The 19,410-nt window shown below is 54.5% G+C and overlaps 1 long non-coding RNA gene across 1 annotated transcript in view; it reads left to right on the top strand.

The window, feature by feature from the left end:
- The window catches only part of LOC138521888 (uncharacterized), a 502,654-nt gene that overhangs the window by 194,791 nt on the left and 288,453 nt on the right, over positions 1 to 19,410 (top strand). The window lies entirely within an intron of this gene.

Genomic DNA, 19,410 nt, shown 5'->3' with positions numbered 1-19,410 from the left:
GCTGCCTGGTTTGCAGCTGCATGGGAATACATCCTGCCTCTAGCATTACTGCCTGGTTCGCAGATGCATGGAAATACATCCTGACTCCAGCATTGCTGCCTGGGTCGCAGGTGCATGGAAATATTTCCTGCCTCTAGCATTGCTGCCTGGGTTGCAGCTGCATGGAAATACAACCCGCCTCTAGCATTGCTGCCTGGGTCGCAGCTGCATGGAAATACATCCCGCCTCTAGCATTGCTGCCTGGGTCGCAGCTGCATGGGAATACATCCCGACTCTACCATTGCTGCCTGGGTAACAGCTGCATGGGAATACACCCCGCCTCTAGCATTGCTGCCTGGGTCGCAGCTACATGGGAATACATCCTGCCTCTAGCATTGCTGCCTGGGTCGCAGCTGCATGGGAATACATCCCGCCTCTAGCATTGCTGCCTGGGTCGCAGCTGCATGGGAATACTTCCCGCCTCTAGCGTTGCTGTCCGGGTAGCAGCTGCATTGGAATACATCCTGCCTCTAGCATTGCTGCATGGGTCGCAGCTGCATGGGTTTACATCCTGCCTCTAGTATTGCTGCCTAGGACGCAGCTGCATGGGAATACATCCTGCCTCTAGCATTGCTGCCCGGGTCGCAGCAGTATGGGAATACATCCTGCCTCTAGTATTGCTGGCTGGATCGCAGCTGCATTGAAATACATCCTGCCTCTAGTATTGCTGCCTGGGTCGCAGCTGCATGAGAATACATCCTGCCTCTAGCATTGCTGCCTGGGTCGCAGCTCTATGGAAATATATCCCGCCTCTAGCATTGCTATCTGGGTCGCAGCTGCATGGAAATACATCCCGCCTCTAGCATCGCTGCCTGGGTCGCAGCTGCATGGAAATGCCTCCAGCCTTTAGCATTGTTGGCTGGGTCGCAGCTGCATGGAAATACATCCAGCCTGCCTCTAGCATTGCTGCCTGGGTCACAGCTGCATTGCAATACATCCTGCCTCTAGCATTGCTGCCTGGGTTGCAGCTGCATTGAAATACATCCTGCCTCTCGCATTGCTGCCTGGGTCGCAGCTGCATGGGAATACATCCTGCCTCTAGCATTGCTACCCGGGTCGCAGCTGTATGGGAATACATCCTTCCTCTAGCATTGCTGCCTGGGTTCCAGCTGCATTAAAATACATCCTGCCTCTAGTATTGCTGCCTGGGTCGCAGCTGCATGGAAATACATCCAGCCTCTAGCATTGCTGCCTGGGTAGCAGCTCTATGGAAATACATCCCGCCTCTAGCCTTGCTATCTGGGTCGCAGCTGCATGGAAATACATCCCGCCTCTAGCATTAGTGCCTGGGTCGCAGCTGCATGGGAATACATCCTGCCTCTAGCACTGCTGCCTAGGTCACAGCTGCATGGAAGTACATCCCACATATGGCAGTGCTGCCTGGGTCGCAGCTGCATGGTAATACACCCTGCCTCTGGCATTGCTGCCTGAGTCGCAGCTGCATGGAAATACATCCAGCCTCTGGCATTGCTGCCTGGGTCGCAGCTGCATCGAAATAAATCCTGCCTCTGGCATTGCTGCCTGGGTTGCAGCTGTATGGAAATACATCCTGCCTCTAGTATTGATGCCTGGGATGCAGCTATATGGAAATACATCCTGCCTCTAGCATTGCTGCCTGGGTCACAGCTGCATTGCAATACATCCTGCCTCTAGCATTGCTGCCTGGGTTGCAGCTGCATTGAAATACATCCTGCCTCTAGTATTGCTGCCTGGGTCGCAGCTGCATGGGAATACATCCTGCCTCTAGCATTTCTGCCTGGATCGCAGCTGTATGGAAATACATCCTGCCTCTCGCATTGCTGCCTGGGTCGCAGCTGCATGGGAATACATCCTGCCTCTAGCATTGCTGCCCGGGTCGCAGCTGTATGGGAATACATCCTTCCTCTAGCATTGCTGCCTGGGTCCCAGCTGCATTAAAATACATCCTGCCTCTAGTATTGCTGCCTGGGTCGCAGCTGCATGGAAATACATCCAGCCTCTAGCATTGCTGCCTGGGTCGCAGCTCTATGGAAATACATCCCGCCTCTAGCCTTGCTATCTGGGTCGCAGCTGCATGGAAATACATCCCGCCTCTAGCATTGCTGCCTGGGTCGCAGCTGCATGGGAATACATCCTGCCTCTAGCACTGCTGCCTAGGTCACAGCTGCATGGAAGTACATCCCACCTATGGCAGTGCTGCCTGGGTCGCAGCTGCATGGGAATACACCCTGCCTCTGGCATTGCTGCCTGGGTCGCAGCTGCATCGAAATACATCCTGCCTCTGGCATTGCTGCCTGGGTTGCAGCTGTATGGAAATACATCATGCCTCTAGTATTGATGCCTGGGATGCAGCTACATGGAAATACATCCTGCCTCCAGCATTGCTGCCTGGGTCGCAGCTGCATGGAAATAGATCCTGCCTCTAGCATTGCTGCCTGGTTCGCAGCTGCATGGGAATACATCCTGCCTCTGGCATTGCTGCCTGGGTTGCAGCTGTATGGAAATACATCCTGCCTCTAGTATTGATGCCTGGGATGCAGCTGCATGGAAATACATGCTGCCTCCAGCATTGCTGCCTGGGTCGCACTTGCATGGAAATACATCCTGCCTCTAGTATTGCTGCCTGGTTCGCAGCTGCATGGGAATACATCCTTCCTCTAGCATTACTGCCTGGTTCGCAGATGCATGGAAATACATCCTGCCTCCAGCATTGCTGCCTGGGTCACAGGTGCATGGAAATATTTCCTGCCTCTAGCATTGCTGCCTGGGTCGCTGCTGCATGGAAATACAACCCGCCTCTAGCATTGCTGCCTGGGTCGCAGCTGCATGGAAATACATCCCGCCTCTAGCATTGCTGCCTGGGTCGCAGCTGCATGGGAATACATCCCGCCTCTACCATTGCTGCCTGGGTAACAGCTGCATGGGAATACACCCCGCCTCTAGCATTGCTGCCTGGGTCGCAGCTGCATGGGAATACATCCTGCCTCTAGCATTGCTGCCTGGGTCGCAGCTGCATGGGAATACATCCCGCCTCTAGCATTGCTGCCTGGGTCGCAGCTGCATGGGAATACATCCCGCCTCTAGCATTGCTGTCCGGGTAGCAGCTGCATTGGAATACATCCTGCCTCTAGCATTGCTGCATGAGTCGCAGCTGCATGGGAATACATCCTGCCTCTAGCATTACTGCCTGGTTCGCAGATGCATGGAAATACATCCTGCCTCCAGCATTGCTGCCTGGGTCACAGGTGCATGGAAATATTTCCTGCCTCTAGCATTGCTGCCTGGGTCGCTGCTGCATGGAAATACAACCCGCCTCTAGCATTGCTGCCTGGGTCGCAGCTGCATGGAAATACATCCCGCCTCTAGCATTGCTGCCTGGGTCGCAGCTGCATGGGAATACATCCCGCCTCTACCATTGCTGCCTGGGTAACAGCTGCATGGGAATACACCCCGCCTCTAGCATTGCTGCCTGGGTCGCAGCTGCATGGGAATACATCCTGCCTCTAGCATTGCTGCCTGGGTCGCAGCTGCATGGGAATACATCCCGCCTCTAGCATTGCTGCCTGGGTCGCAGCTGCATGGGAATACATCCCGCCTCTAGCATTGCTGTCCGGGTAGCAGCTGCATTGGAATACATCCTGCCTCTAGCATTGCTGCATGAGTCGCAGCTGCATGGGAATACATCCTGCCTCTAGTATTGCTGCATGGGATGAAGCTGCATGGGAATACATCCTGCCTCTAGCATTGCTGCCTGGGTCGCAGCTGCATGGGAATACATCCAGCCTCTACCATTGCTGCCCGGGTCGCAGCAGTATGGGAATACATCCTGCCTCTAGTATTGCTGCCTGGGTCGCAGCTGCATTGAAATACATCCTGCCTCTAGTATTGCTGTCTGGGTCGCAGCTGCATGAGAATACATCCTGCCTCTAGCATTGCTGCCTGGGTCGCAGCTCTATGGAAATATATCCCGCCTCTAGCATTGCTATCTGGGTCGCAGCTGCATGGAAATACATCCCGCCTCTAGCATCGTTGCCTGGGTCGCAGCTGCATGGAAATGCCTCCTGCCTTTAGCATTGTTGGCTGGGTCGCAGCTGCATGGACATACATCCAGCCTGCCTCTAGCATTGCTGCCTGGGCACAGCTGCATTGCAATACATCCTGCCTCTAGCATTGCTGCCTGGGTCGCAGCTGCATTGAAATACATCCTGCCTCTAGTATTGCTGCCTGGGTCGCAGCTGCATGGGAATACATCCTGCCTCTAGCATTGCTACCTGGATCGCAGCTGTATGGAAATACATCCTGCATCTAGCATTGCTGCCTGGGTCGCAGCTGCATGGGAATGCATCCTGCCTCTAGCATTGCTGCCCGGGTCGCAGCTGTATGGGAATACATCCTTCCTCTAGCATTGCTGCCTGGGTCCCAGCTGCATTAAAATACATCCTGCCTCTAGTATTGCTGCCTGGGTCGCAGCTGCATGGAAATACATCCAGCCTCTAGCATTGCTGCCTGGGTCGCAGCTCTATGGAAATACATCCCGCCTCTAGCCTTGCTCTCTGGGTCGCAGCTGCATGAGTATACATCCCGCCTCTAGCATTGCTGCCTGGGTCTCAGCTGCATGGGAATACATCCCGCCTCTGGCATTGCTGCCTGGGTCGCAGCTGCATGGAAATACATCCTGCCTCTGGCATTGCTGCATGGGTCGCAGCTGCATGGGAATACATCCTGCGGGAATACATCCCGCCTCTAGCATTGCTATCTGGGTCACAGCTGCATGGGAATACATCCTGCCTCTAGCATTGCTGCCTGGGTCACAGCTGCATGGGAACATATCCTGCCTCTAGCATTGCTGCCTGGGTCGCAGCGGCATGGAAATACATCCTGCCTCTAGCATTGCTGCCTGGGTCACAGCTGCATGGAAATACATCCTGCCTCTAGCATCGCTGTCTGGATCGCAGCTGTATGGAAATACATCCTGCATCTAGCATTGCTGCCTGGGTCGCAGCTGCATGGGAATGCATCCTGCCTCTAGCATTGCTGCCAGGGTCGCAGCTGTATGGGAATACATCCTTCCTCTAGCATTGCTGCCTGGGTCCCAGCTGCATTAAATACATCCTGCCTCTAGTATTGCTGCCTGGGTCGCAGCTGCATGGAAATACATCCAGCCTCTAGCATTGCTGCCTGGGTCGCAGCTCTATGGAAATACATCCCGCCTCTAGCCTTGCTCTCTGGGTCGCAGCTGCATGAGTATACATCCCGCCTCTAGCCTTGCTCTCTGGGTCGCAGCTGCATGAGTATACATCCCGCCTCTAGCATTGCTGCCTGGGTCTCAGCTGCATGGGAATACATCCCGCCTCTGGCATTGCTGCCTGGGTCGCAGCTGCATGGAAATACATCCTGCCTCTGGCATTGCTGCACGGGTCGCAGCTGCATGGGAATACATCCTGCGGGAATACATCCCGCCTCTAGCATTGCTATCTGGGTCACAGCTGCATGGGAATACATCCTGCCTCTAGCATTGCTGCCTGGGTCACAGCTGCATGGGAACATATCCTGCCTCTAGCATTGCTGCCTGGGTCGCAGCGGCATGGAAATACATCCTGCCTCTAGCATTGCTGCCTGGGTCACAGCTGCATGGAAATACATCCTGCCTCTAGCATCGCTGTCTGGGTCACAGCTGCATTGGAATACATCCTGCCTCCAGCATCGCTGCCTGGGTCGCAGCTGCATGGGAATACATCCTGCCTCTAGCATCACTGCCTGGGTCGCAGCTACATGGGAATACATCCTGCCTCTAGCATCGCTGCCTGGGTCGCAGCAGCATGGGAATACATCCTGCCTCTAGCATTGCTGCCTGGGTCACAGCTTTATGGGAATACATCCTGCCTCTAGCATTGTTGCCTGGGTCGCAGCTGCATTGAAATACATCCTGCCTCTAGTATTGCTGCCTGGGTCGCAGCTGTATGGAAATACATCCCGTCTCTAGCATTGCTGCCCGGGTAGCAGCTGCATGGGAATACATCCTGCCTCTAGCATTGCTGCATGGGTCACACTGCATGGGAATGAATCCTGCCCCTAGCATTGCTGCCTGGGTCGCAGCTGCATGGGAATACATCCTGCCTCTAGTATTGCTGCCTGGGAGGCAGCTGCAGGGGAATACATCCTGCTCTAGCATTGCTGCCTGGGTTGAAGCTGCATGTGAATACATCCTGCCTCTAGCATTGCTGCCTGCATCTCAGCTGCATGGGAATACATCCTGCCTTTAGCATTGCTGCCTGGGTTGAAGCTGCATGGGAATACATCCTGCCTCTAGCATTGCTACCTGGGTCGCAGCTACATGGGAATACATCCCGCCTCTAGCATTGCTGCCTGGATCACAGCTCCATGGGAATACATCCCGCCTCTAGCATCGCTGCCTGGGTCACAGCTGCATGGAAATACATCCAGCATGCCTCTAGCATTGCTGCCTGGGTCGCAGCTGCATTGAAATACATCCTGCCTCTAGTATTGCTGCTTGGGTAGCAGCTGCATGGGAATACATCCTGCCTCTAGCATTGCTGCCTGGATCGCAGCTGCATGGAAATACATCCTGCCTCTAGCATTGCTGCCTGGGTCGCAGCTGCATGGGAATACATCCTGCCTCTAGCATTGCTGCCTGGGTCGCAGCTGCATGGGAATACATCCTGCCTCTAGCATTGCTGCCCGGGTCGCAGCTGTATGGGAATACATCCTGCCTCTAGCATTGCTGCCTGGGTCCCAGCTGCATTGAAATACATCCTGCCTCTAGTATTGCTGCCTGGGTCGCAGCTGCATGGAAATACATCCAGCCTCCAGCATTGCTGCCTGGGTCGCAGCTCTATGGAAATACATCCCGCCTGTAGCATTGCTATCTGGGTCGCAGCTGCATGGAAATACATCCCGCCTCTAGCATTGCTGCCTGGGTCACAGCTGCATGGGAATACATCCTGCCTCTAGCATTGCTGCCTGGGTAACAGCTGCATGGGAATACATCCTGCCTCTAGCATTGTTGCCTGGGTCGCAGCTACATGGAAATACATCCTGTCTCTAGCATTGCTGCCTGGGTCGCAGCTGCATGGGAATACATCCTGCCTCTAGCATTGCTGCCCGGGTCGCAGCTGTATGGGAATACATCCTGCCTCTAGCATTGCTGCCTGGGTGTCAGCTGCATTGAAATACATCCTGCCTCTAGTATTGCTGCCTGGGTCGCAGCTGCACCTCCTCAGAGGTATTCTTCCCTTCCTCTCCTTCCCCCAGAAGCTCACTGTCTCTCGAGCTCTGGTTCTCTCAAGGCTGGACTACTGTAACAGCCTCTATCTTAATCTGCCTGCCTCCACTCTCCGCCCTCTGCAACTTATCCAGAACAGAACTGCGAGACTTGTCCTTGGCCTCAAGCCCAGGGACCGTATCTCTCCAGGACTGAAATCTCTTCACTGGCTCCCAGTGGCTGCGAGGATTAAGTTCAAAACCCTCCTCATTGTCCACAAGGCCTTCTGGGGCCTGGGACCTAAATACCTCCAACTCTCTCTTCCTAAATATCTTCCTTCACGAGCCCTTCGCTCATCCGTCTCCAACTCCCTCATGGTCAGCCGCTTCTCGAAGCAACGAGCTGGGGGTAGATCTCTCTCCGCAGCAGGGGCCTCCCTCTGGAACAGCCTTCCTGCCTCCCTGAAACTTGAGGAGAACCATCTCCGGTTCCGGAAGCACCTCAAAACCTTCCTCTTCGCTTCTGCCTTCTCTCTCCCTCTCCCCTGCTAATCCTGCTTAACTCCCCACTGAATTCAGCACTAAACCTGCATCTGGGCCACTCTCAGCAACCTCGGTCCAGGGCCCAGCCACTCTCCACTTGCACTGCCTCCCTGGCTCCCCCTGCACTGTGGGACTGTCACTGTATCCCTACAGCCCCTTTCCCAGCACTTGCTCTGCACTTACCTCGCACTTGCCACCAGCTGGCCCTTTTTATTTATTATTTATTATTTTTTACGCTACTTACCTTGTACTGCACTTCCCCCCCACCTCCTCCCCCCTGCACTTCCTCCTTTTCCCCTTACCTCTGCACTTGCGCGATCTGAATGACACCTGGCCTAGTAGGATCGTTTGTCTGTTTTCCCCTTGTTTTCCTCCCTCCCTGCCTCGTCGCGCCTTGAAACACTTGTGTATAGGCGCGTTACAAATACCATATCATAATACATCCCGCCTCTAGCATTGCTATCTGGGTCGCAGCTGCATGGAAATACATCCCGCCTCTAGCATTGCTGCCTGGGATGCAGCTGCATGGGAATACATCCCGCCTCTGGCATTGCTGCCTGGGTCGCAGCTGCATGGAAATACATCCTGCCTCTGGCATTGCTGCCCGGGTCGCAGCTGCATGGGAATACATCCCGTGGGAATACATCCTGCCTCTAGCATTGCTATCTGGGTCACAGCTGCATGGGAATACATCCTGCCTCTAGCATTGCTGCCTGGGTAACAGCTGCATGGGAATACATCCTGCCTCTAGCATTGCTGCCTGGGTCGCAGCTGCATGGGAATACATCCTGCCTCTAGCATTGCTATCTGGGTCACAGCTGCATGGGAATACATCCTGCCTCTAGCATTGCTGCCAGGGTAACAGCTGCATGGGAATACATCCTGCCTCTAGCATTGCTGCCTGGGTCGCATCTGCATGGAAATACATCCTGCCTCTTGCATTGCTGCCTGGGTCGCAGCTGCATGGAAATACATCCTGCCTCTAGCATCGCTGCCTGGGTCACTGCTACATGGGAATACATCCTGCCTCTAGCATCGCAGCCTGGGTCGCAGCTGCATGGGAATACATCCTGCCTCTAGCATCGCTGCCTGGGTCACAGCTGCATTGAAATACATCCTGCCTCTAGTATTGCTGCCTGGGTCGCAGCTGTATGGGAATACATCCTGCATTTAGCATTGCTGCATGGGTCGCAGCTGCATGGGAATAAATCCTGCCCCTAGCATTGCTACCTGGGTCGCAGCTGCATGGGAATACATCCTGCCTCTAGTATTGCTGCCTGGGAGGCAGCTGCATGGGAATACATCCTGCCTTTAGCATTGCTGCCTGGGTTGAAGCTGCATGGGAATACATCCTGCCTCTAGCATTGCTACCTGGGTCGCAGCTGCATGGGAATACATCCCGTGGGAATACATCCCGCCTCTAGCATTGCTATCTGGGTCACAGCTGCATGGGAATACATCCTGCCTCTAGCATTGCTGCCTGGGTCACAGCTGCATGGGAACACATCCTGCCTCTAGCATTGCTGCCTGGGTCGCAGCTGCATGGAAATACATCCTGCCTCTAGCATCGCTGCCTGTGTCGCAGCAGCATGGGAATACATCCTGCCTCTAGCATTGCTGCCTGGGTCGCAGCTTTATGGGAATACATCCTGCCTCTAGCATTGTTGCCTGGGTCGCAGCTGCATTGAAATACATCCTGCCTATAGTATTGCTGCCTGGGTCGCAGCTGTATGGAAATACATCCCGTCTCTAGCATTGCTGCCCGGGTAGCAGCTGCATGGGAATACATCCTGCCTCTAGCATTGCTGCATGGGTCACACTGCATGGGAATGAATCCTGCCCCTAGCATTGCTGCCTGGGTCGCAGCTGCATGGGAATACATCCTGCCTCTAGTATTGCTGCCTGGGAGGCAGCTGCAGGGGAATACATCCTGCTCTAGCATTGCTGCCTGGGTTGAAGCTGCATGTGAATACATCCTGCCTCTAGCATTGCTGCCTGCATCTCAGCTGCATGGGAATAAATCCTGCCTTTAGCATTGCTGCCTGGGTTGAAGCTGCATGGGAATACATCCTGCCTCTAGCATTGCTTCCTGGGTCGCAGCTATATGGGAATACATCCCGCCTCTAGCATTGCTTCCTGGGTCACAGCTGCATGGGAATACATCCCGCGGGAATACATCCCGCCTCTAGCATTGCTATCTGGGTCACAGCTGCATGGGAATACATCCTGCCTCTAGCATTGCTGCCTGGGTAACAGCTGCATGGGAATACATACTGCCTCTAGCATTGTTGCCTGGGTCGCAGCTACATGGAAATACATCCTGCCTCTAGCATTGCTGCCTGGGTCGCAGCTGCATGGGAATACATCCTGCCTCTAGCATTGCTGCCCGGGTCGCAGCTGTATGGGAATACATCCTGCCTCTAGCATTGCTGCCTGGGTCTCAGCTGCATTGAAATACATCCTGCCTCTAGTATTGCTGCCTGGGTCGCAGCTGCATGGAAATACATCCCGCCTCTAGCATTGCTATCTGAGTCGCAGCTGCATGGAAATACATCCTGCCTCTAGCATTGCTGCCTGGGTCGCAGCTGCATGGGAATACATCCCGCCTCTGGCATTGCTGCCTGGGTCGCAGCTGCATGGAAATACATCCTGCCTCTGGCATTGCTGCCCGGGTCGCAGCTGCATGGGAATACATCCCGTGGGAATATATCCTGCCTCTAGCATTGCTATCTGCGTCACAGCTGCATGGGAATACATCCTGCCTGGGTAACAGCTGCATGGGAATACATCCTGCCTCTAGCATTGCTGCCTGGGTCGCAGCTGCATGGGAATACATCCTGCCTCTAGCATTGCTATCTGGGTCACAGCTGCATGGGAATACATCCTGCCTCTAGCATTGCTGCCTGGGTAACAGCTGCATGGGAATACATCCTGCCTCTAGCATTGCTGCCTGGGTCGCATCTGCATGGCAATACATCCTGCCTCTAGCATTGCTGCCTGGGTCGCAGCTGCATGGAAATACATCCTGCCTCTAGCATCGCTGCCTGGGTCACAGCTACATGGAAATACATCCTGCCTCTAGCATCGCAGCCTGGGTCGCAGCTGCATGGGAATACATCCTGCCTCTAGCATCGCTGCCTGGGTCGCAGCTGCATTGAAATACATCCAGCCTCTAGTATTGCTGCCTGGGTCGCAGCTGTATGGGAATACATCCTGCATCTAGCATTGCTGCATGTGTCGCAGCTGCATGGGAATAAATCCTGCCCCTAGCATTACTACCTGGGTCGCAGCTGCATGGGAATACATCCTGCCTCTAGTATTGCTGCCTGGGAGGCAGCTGCATGGGAATACATCCTGCCTCTATCATTGCTGTCTGGGTTGAAGCTGCATGGGAATACATCCTGCCCCTAGCATTGCTGCCTGGATCGCAGCTGCAAGGGAATACATCCTGCCTTTAGCATTGCTGCCTGGGTTGAAGCTGCATGGGAATACATCCTGCCTCTAGCATTGCTACCTGGGTCGCAGCTGCATGGGAATACATCCCGTGGGAATACATCCCGCCTCTAGCATTGCTATCTGGGTCACAGCTGCATGGGAACACATCCTGCCTCTAGCATTGCTGCCTGGGTCGCAGCTGCATGGAAATACATCCTGCCTCTAGCATTGCTGCCTGGGTCACAGCTGCATGGAAATACATCCTGCCTCTAGTATCGCTGCCTGGGTCACAGCTGCATTGGAATACATCCTGCCTCTAGCATCGCTGCCTGGGTCGCAGCTGCATGGGAATACATCCTGCCTCTAGCATCGCTGCCTGGGTCGCAGCTACATGGGAATACATCCTGCCTCTAGCATCGCTGCCTGGGTCGCAGCAGCATGGGAATATATCCTGCCTCTAGCATTGCTGCCTGGGTCGCAGCTTTATGGGAATACATCCTGCCTCTAGCATTGTTGCCTGGGTCGCAGCTGCATTGAAATACATCCTGCCTCTAGTATTGCTGCCTGGGTCGCAGCTGTATGGAAATACATCCCGTCTCTAGCATTGCTGCCCGGGTAGCAGCTGCATGGGAATACATCCTGCCTCTAGCATTGCTGCATGGGTCACACTGCATGGGAATGAATCCTGCCCCTAGCATTGCTGCCTGGGTCGCAGCTGCATGGGAATACATCCTGCCTCTAGTATTGCTGCCTGGGAGGCAGCTGCAGGGGAATACATCCTGCTCTAGCATTGCTGCCTGGGTTGAAGCTGCATGTGAATACATCCTGCCTCTAGCATTGCTGCCTGCATCTCAGCTGCATGGGAATACATCCTGCCTTTAGCATTGCTGCCTGGGTTGAAACTGCATGGGAATACATCCTGCCTCTAGCATTGCTACCTGGGTCGCAGCTACATGGGAATACATCCCGCCTCTAGCATTGCTGCCTGGGTCACAGCTGCATGGGAATACATCCCGCCTCTAGCATCGCTGCCTGGGTCGCAGCTGCATGGAAATACATCCAGCCTGCGTCTAGCATTGCTGCCTGGGTCGCAGCTGCATTACAATACATCCTGCCTCTAACATTGCTGCCTGGGTCGCAGCTGCATTGAAATACATCCTGCCTCTAGTATTGCTGCTTGGGTAGCAGCTGCATGGGAATACATCCTGCCTCTTGCATTGCTACCTGGATCGCAGCTGCATGGAAATACATCCTGCCTCTAGCATTGCTGCCTGGGTCGCAGCTGCATGGGAATACATCCTGCCTCTAGCATTGCTGCCCGGGTCGCAGCTGTATGGGAATACATCCTGCCTCTAGCATTGCTGCCTGGGTCCCAGCTGCATTGAAATACATCCTGCCTCTAGTATTGCTGCCTGGGTCGCAGCTGCATGGAAATACATCCAGCCTCTAGCATTGCTGCCTGGGTCTCAGCTCTATGGAAATACATCCCGCCTCTAGCATTGCTATCTGGGTCGCAGCTGCATGGAAATACATCCCGCCTCTAGCATTGCTGCCTGGGTCGCAGCTGCATGGAAATACATCCTGCCTCAGGCATTGCTGCCCGGGTCGCAGCTGCATGGGAATACATCTCGCGGGAATACATCCCGCCTCTAGCATTGCTATCTGGGTCACAGCTGCATGGGAATACATCCTGCCTCTAGCATTGCTGCCTGGGTAACAGCTGCATGGGAATACATCCTGCCTCTAGCATTGTTGCCTGGGTCGCAGCTACATGGAAATACATCCTGCCTCTAGCATTGCTGCCTGGGTCGCAGCTGCATGGGAATACATTCTGCCTCTAGCATTGCTGCCCGGGTCGCAGCTATATGGGAATACATCCTGCCTCTAGCATTGCTGCCTGGGTCTCAGCTGCATAGAAATACATTCTGCCTCTAGTATTGCTGCCTGGGTCGCAGCTGCATGGAAATACACCCCGCCTCTAGCATTGCTATCTGGGTCGCAGCTGCATGGAAATACATCCCGCCTCTAGCATTGCTGCCTGGGTCGCAGCTGCATGGGAATACATCCCGCCTCTGGCATTGCTGCCCGGGTCGCAGCTGTATGGGAATACATCCCGTGGGAATACATCCTGCCTCTAGCATTGCTATCTGGGTCACAGCTGCATGGGAATACATCCTGCCTCTAGCATTGCTGCCTGGGTAACAGCTGCATGGGAATACATCCTGCCTCTAGCATTGCTGCCAGGGTCGCAGCTGCATGGGAATACATCCTGCCTCTAGCATTGCTATCTGGGTCACAGCTGCATTGGAATACATCCTGCCTCTAGCATTGCTGCCTGGGTAACAGCTGCATGGGAATACATCCTGCCTCTAGCATTGCTGCCTGGGTCGCATCTGCATGGAAATACATCCTGCCTCTAGCATTGCTGCCTGGGTCGCAGCTGCATGGAAATACATCCTGCCTCTAGCATCACTGCCTGGGTCACAGCTACATGGGAATACATCCTGCCTCTAGCATCGGAGCCTGGGTCGCAGCTGAATGGGAATACATCCTGCCTCTAGCATCGCTGCCTGGGTCGCAGCTGCATTGAAATACATCCTGCCTCTAGTATTGCTGCCTGGGTCGCAGCTGTATGGGAATACATCCTGCATCTAGCATTGCTGCATGGGTCGCAGCTGCATGGGAATAAATCCTGTCCCTAGCATTGCTACCTGGGTCGCAGCTGCATGGGAATACATCCTGCCTCTAGTATTGCTGCCTGGGAGGCAGCTGCATGGGAATACATCCTGCCTCTATCATTGCTGCCTGGGTTGAAGCTGCATGGGAATACATCCTGCCTCTAGCATTGCTACCTGGGTCGCAGCTGCATGGGAATACATCCCGTGGGAATACATCCCGCCTCTAGCATTGCTATCTGGGTCACAGCTGCATGGGAATACATCCTGCCTCTAGCATTGCTGCCTGGGTCATAGCTGCATGGGAACACATCCTGCCTCTAGCATTGCTGCCTGGGTCGCAGCTGCATGGAAATACATCCTGCCTCTAGCATTGCTGCCTGGGTCACAGCTGCATGGAAATACATCCTGCCTCTAGCATCGCTGCCTGGGTCACAGCTGCATTGGAATACATCCTGCCTCTAGCATCGCTGCCTGGGTCGCAGCTGCATGGGAATACATCCTGCCTCTAGCATCGCTGCCTGGGTCGCAGCATTATGGGAATATATCCTGCCTCTAGCATTGCTGCCTGGGTCGCATCTTTATGGGAATACATCCTGCCTCTAGCATTGTTGCCTGGGTCGCAGCTGCATTGAAATACATCCTGCCTCTAGTATTGCTGCCGGGGTCGCAGCTGTATGGAAATACATCCCGTCTCTAGCATTGCTGCCCGGGTAGCAGCTGCATGGGAATACATCCTGCCTCTAGTATTGCTGCCTGGGAGGCAGCTGCAGGGGAATACATCCTGCTCTAGCATTGCTGCCTGGGTTGAAGCTGCATGTGAATACATCCTGCCTCTAGCATTGCTGCCTGCATCTCAGCTGCATGGGAATACATCCTGCCTTTAGCATTGCTGCCTGGGTTGAAGCTGCATGGGAATACATCCTGCCTCTAGCATTGCTACCTGGGTCGCAGCTACATGGGAATACATCCCGCCTCTAGCATTGCTGCCTGGGTCACAGCTGCATGGGAATACATCCCGCCTCTAGCATCGCTGCCTGGGTCGCAGCTGCATGGAAATAAATCCAGCCTGCCTCTAGCATTGCTGCCTGGGTCGCAGCTGCATTACAATACATCCTGCCTCTAGCATTGCTGCCTGGGTCGCAGCTGCATTGAAATACATCCTGCCTCTAGTATTGCTGCTTGGGTAGCAGCTGCATGGGAATACATCCTGCCTCTTGCATTGCTACCTGGATCGCAGCTGCATGGAAATACATCCTGCCTCTAGCATTGCTGCCTGGGTCGCAGCTGCATGGGAATACATCCTGCCTCTAGCATTGCTGCCCGGGTCGCAGCTGTATGGGAATACATCATGCCTCTAGCATTGCTGCATGGGTCCCAGCTGCATTGAAATACATCCTGCCTCTAGTATTGCTGCCTGGGTCGCAGCTGCAAGGAAATACATCCAGCCTCTAGCATTGCTGCCTGGGTCTCAGCTCTATGGAAATACATCCCGCCTCTAGCATTGCTATCTGGGTCGCAGCTGCATGGAAATACATCCCGCCTCTAGCATTGCTGCCTGGGTCGCAGCTGCATGGAAATACATCCTGCCTCTGGCATTGCTGCCCGGGTCGCAGCTGCATGGGAATACATCTCGCGGGAATACATCCCGCCTCTAGCATTGCTATCTGGGTCACAGCTGCATGGGAATACATCCTGCCTCTAGCATTGCTGCCTGGGTAACAGCTGCATGGGAATACATCCTGCCTCTAGCATTGTTGCCTGGGTCGCAGCTACATGGAAATACATCCTGCCTCTAGCATTGCTGCCTGGGTCGCAGCTGCATGGGAATACATCCTGCCTCTAGCATTGCTGCCCGGGTCGCAGCTATATGGGAAAACATCCTGCCTCTAGCATTGCTGCCTGAGTCTCAGCTGCATTGAAATACATCCTGCCTCTAGTATTGCTGCCTGGGTCGCAGCTGCATGGAAATACACCCCGCCTCTAGCATTGCTATCTGGGTCGCAGCTGCATGGAAATACATCCCGCCTCTAGCATTGCTGCCTGGGTCGCAGCTGCATGGGAATACATCCCGCTTCTGGCATTGCTGCCTGGGTCGCAGCTGCATGGAAATACATCCTGCCTCTGGCATTGCTGCCCGGGAAGCAGCTGCATGGGAATACATCCCGTGGGAATACATCCTGCCTCTAGCATTGCTATCTGGGTCACAGCTGCATGGGAATACATCCTGCCTCTAGCATTGCTGCCTGGGTAACAGCTGCATGGGAATACATCCTGCCTCTAGCATTGCTGCCAGGGTCGCAGCTGCATGGGAATACATCCTGCCTCTAGCATTGCTATCTGGGTCACAGCTGCATGGGAATACATCCTGCCTCTAGCATTGCTGCCTGGGTAACAGCTGCATGGGAATACATCCTGCCTCTAGCATTGCTGCCTGGGTCGCATCTGCATGGAAATACATCCTGCCTCTAGCACTGCTGCCTGGGTCGCAGCTGCATGGAAATACATCCTGCCTCTAGCATCACTGCCTGGGTCACAGCTACATGGGAATACATCCTGCCTCTAGCATCAGAGCCTGGGTCGCAGCTGCATGGGAATACATCCTGCCTCTAGCATCGCTGCCTGGGTCGCAGCTGCATTGAAATACATCCTGCCTCTAGTATTGCTGCCTGGGTCGCAGCTGTATGGGAATACATCCTGCATCTAGCATTGCTGCATGGGTCGCAGCTGCATGGGAATAAATCCTGCCCCTAGCATTGCTACCTAGGTCGCAGCTGCATGGGAATACATCCTGCCTCTAGTATTGCTGCCTGGGAGGCAGCTGCATGGGAATACATCCTGCCTCTATCATTGCTGCCTGGGTTGAAGCTGCATGGGAATACATCCTGCCCCTAGCATTGCTGCCTGGATCGCAGCTGCAAGGGAATACATCCTGCCTTTAGCATTGCTGCCTGGGTTGAAGCTGCATGGGAATACATCCTGCCTCTAGCATTGCTACCTGGGTCGCAGCTGCATGGGAATACATCCCGCCTCTAGCATTGCTGCCTGGGTCACAGCTGCATGGGAATACATCCCGTCTCTAGCATCGCTGCCTGGGTCACAGCTGCATGGAAATGCCTCCTGCCTCTAGCATTGTTGACTTGGTCGCAGCTGTATGGAAATACATCCAGCCTGCCTCTAGCATTGCTGCCTGGGTCGCAGCTGTATGGGAATACATCCTGCCTCTAGCATTGCTGCCTGGGTCGCAGCTGCATTGAAATACATCCTGCCTCTAGTATTGCTGCCTGGCTCGCAGCTGCATGGGAATACATCCTGCCTCTAGCATTGCTGCCTGGGTCGCAGCTGTATGGGAATACATACTGCCTCTAGAATTGCTGCCTGGGTCACAGCTGCATTGAAATACATCCTGCCTCTAGTATTGCTACCTGGGTCGCAGCTGCATGGAAATACATCCCACCTCTAGCATTGCTGCCTGGGTCACAGCTATATGGAAATACATCCCACCTCTAGCCTTGCTATCTGGGTCGCAGCTGCATGGAAATACATCCCGCCTCTACCATTGCTGCTTGGGTCTCAGCTACATGGGAATACATCCCGCCTCTAGCATTGCTGCCTGGGTCACAGCTGCATGGGAATATATCCCGCGGGAATACATCCCGCCTCTAGCATTGCTATCTGGGTCACAGCTGCATGGGAATACATCCTGCCTCTAGCATTGCTGCCTGGGTAACAGCTGCATGGGAATACATCCTGCCTCTAGCATTGTTGCCTGGGTCGCAGCTACATGGAAATACATCCTGCCTCTAGCATTGCTGCCTGGGTCGCAGCTGCTTGGGAATACATCCTGCCTCTAGCATTGCTGCCCGGGTCGCAGCTGTATGGGAATACATCCTGCCTCTAGCATTGCTGCCTGGGTCTCAGCTGCATTGAAATACATCCTGCCTCTAGTATTGCTGCCTGGGTCGCAGCTGCATGGAAATACATCCCGCCTCTAGCATTGCTATCTGGGTCGCAGCTGCATGGAAATACATCCCGCCTCTAGCATTGCTGCCTGGGTCGCAGCTGCATGGGAATACATCCCGCCTCTGGCATTGCTGCCTGGGTCGCAGCTGCATGGAAATACATCCTGCCTCTGGCATTGCTGCCCGGGTCGCAGCTGCATGGGAATACATCCCGTGGGAATACATCCTGCCTCTAGCATTGCTATCTGCGTCACAGCTGCATGGGAATACATCCTGCCTCTAGCATTGCTGCCTGGGTAACAGCTGCATGGGAATACATCCTGCCTCTAGCATTGCTGCCTGAGTCGCAGCTGCATGGGAATACATCCTGCCTCTAGCATTGCTATCTGGGTCACAGCTGCATGGGAATACATCCTGCCTCTAGCATTGCTGCCTGGGTAACAGCTGCATGGGAATACATCCTGCCTCTAGCAATGCTGCCTGGGTCGCATCTGCATGGCAATACATCCTGCCTCTAGCATTGCTGCCTGGGTCGCAGCTGCATGGAAATACATCCTGCCACTAGCATCGCTGCCTGGGTCACAGCTACATGGGAATACATCCTGCCTCTAGCATCGCAGCCTGTGTCGCAGCTGCATGGGAATACATCCTGCCTCTAGCATCGCTGCCTGGGTCGCAGCTGCATTGAAATACATCCAGCCTCTAGTATTGCTGCCTGGGTCGCAGCTGTATGGGAATACATCCTGCATCTAGCATTGCTGCATGGGTCGCAGCTGTATGGGAATAAATCCTGCCCCTAGCATTGCTACCTGGGTCGCAGCTGCATGGGAATACATCCTGCCTCTAGTATTGCTGCCTGGGAGGCAGCTGCATGGGAATACATCCTGCCTCTATCATTGCTGTCTGGGTTGAAGCTGCATGGGAATACATCCTGCCCCTAGCATTGCTGCCTGGATCACAGCTGCAAGGGAATACATCCTGCCTTTAGCATTGCTGCCTGGGTTGAAGCTGCATGGGAATACATCCTGCCTCTAGCATTGCTACCTGGGTCGCAGCTGCATGGGAATACATCCCGTGGGAATACATCCCACCTCTAGCATTGCTATCTGGGTCACAGCTGCATGGGAATACATCCTGCCTCTAGCATTGCTGCCTGGGTCATAGCTGCATGGGAACACATCCTGCCTCTAGCATTGCTGCCTGGGTCGCAGCTGCATGGAAATACATTCTGCCTCTAGCATTGCTGCCTGGGTCACAGCTGCATGGAAATACATCCTGCCTCTAGCATCGCTGCCTGGGTCACAGCTGCATTGGAATACATCCTGCCTCTAGCATCGCTGCCTGGGTCGCAGCTGCATGGGAATACATCCTGCCTCTAGCATCGCTGCCTGGGTCGCAGCTACATGGGAATACATCCTGCCTCTAGCATCGCTGCCTGGGTCGCAGCAGCATGGGAATATATCCTGCCTCTAGCATTGCTGCCTGGGTCGCAGCTTTATGGGAATACATCCTGCCTCTAGCATTGTTGCCTGGGTCGCAGCTGCATTGAAATACAT

This window comes from Ambystoma mexicanum, chromosome 13 (assembly GCF_040938575.1).
Source record: "Ambystoma mexicanum isolate Mex_15411 chromosome 13, UKY_AmexF1_1, whole genome shotgun sequence".
In the NCBI taxonomy this organism is placed as follows: domain Eukaryota; kingdom Metazoa; phylum Chordata; class Amphibia; order Caudata; family Ambystomatidae; genus Ambystoma; species Ambystoma mexicanum.
The sequence above is the reverse complement of the archived record's forward strand: the minus strand, read 5'-3'. Positions and strand labels throughout refer to the sequence as shown.